The sequence below is a fragment of the Myotis brandtii genome, unplaced genomic scaffold (genome assembly GCF_000412655.1).
Source record: "Myotis brandtii unplaced genomic scaffold, ASM41265v1 scaffold1145, whole genome shotgun sequence".
In the NCBI taxonomy this organism is placed as follows: domain Eukaryota; kingdom Metazoa; phylum Chordata; class Mammalia; order Chiroptera; family Vespertilionidae; genus Myotis; species Myotis brandtii.
In genome coordinates, this window is record NW_005353947.1 from 447190 (window position 1) to 448455 (window position 1266).

A 1266-nucleotide genomic window follows, 5' to 3' on the forward strand; every position below is an offset into this window, starting at 1 on the left:
AAGCCGGTTTCTGGGGTTTTGTTTAGCTTCTTATTTGCAACATAGTACATAGTTGCTTAGAGTTGCAGCTGAGAGGCCGGCAAGTGAGGCGGGGAACGTTGGAGTCCGCAGTCACTGGAGCAAGCAAGCCTCATGTTCGCTTCCAGCTGCCTGGCTGCCGGCTGCCATCTTGGCTGACAGTTAATTTGCATATACACACTGATTAGCCAATGAAAAGGGTAGCGGTCGTACGCCAATTACCATGTTTCTCTTTTATTAGTGTAGATACTTGTATAAATAGATTTAACTTCTATTATTGATTTCTAATATAATTGCATTGTCAGGTATTTTCACCTGTGTGATATCAGTTCTTCAAAAATTGGTAAAACTTCCTTTATGTATCAGTTATGCTTCAGCAGCACTCAAGTCTAGGAAACAGAAAGCACACTCAATTGGGATTTTGACAAAAATTTACTCACAAATATGTTGATGGAGGTCGTGGCACCTGGGTACTATCAGCAGTGAGAAGAGGCTGTTATGATCGCCAAGCTTTAAGGGACAAAGGGAGGAAACAGCATTACTGGAGCCCAGTGAGATGTAGAGCACTGAAAGGGGGATGCTCCATAGGAAGATGCAGATGCTCTGTACAAAGCTGAAGTTATAAAAGGGCACTGTCAGTGCCAGAACCATGGCAGTGACTTAGGCAGGGAGGGAACAGGGGAAAATTACCCTGATCTCTGTTTCTTCATGTTCTCTAAACTTCTGCCAGTACTTTCCAGTAGCCATACCAGACTGAAAGCCAGAGTGCAAGGAGTTTGGGAATGTAGCTTATAGGGACTACCACCTAGGGCAGTGTAGGCAAACTGCGGCTCCCGAGCCACATGCGGCTCTTTGGCCCCTTGAGTGTGGCCACGAAGTTTCAATCGCACTGTACGTGCGCGCCCGCACGTGGTATTTTGTGGAAGAGCCACACTCAAGGGGCCGCAGTTTGCCGACCACTGACCTAGGGCATAGAACAAAGAGAACCACAGAGATTGAATGATGGGAGGGGAGCAAAGGGAAAATAACCAGCAAATTTTATGAGATGTGACACTACATAATTTGAATATGTTCTAATTTTGCTCAAAAATTATTTTTATATCAGTCATGAGTCAACTAGGAAAATAGAAATCATTCATTTTGTTTACAAAGAGAAATTGTTTTTAAATTTTAATCTTTATTGTTCAGATTATTACAGATGTTCCTCTTTCCCCCCCCCCCCCCCCCACCCCCCAAACCCCCCCACAC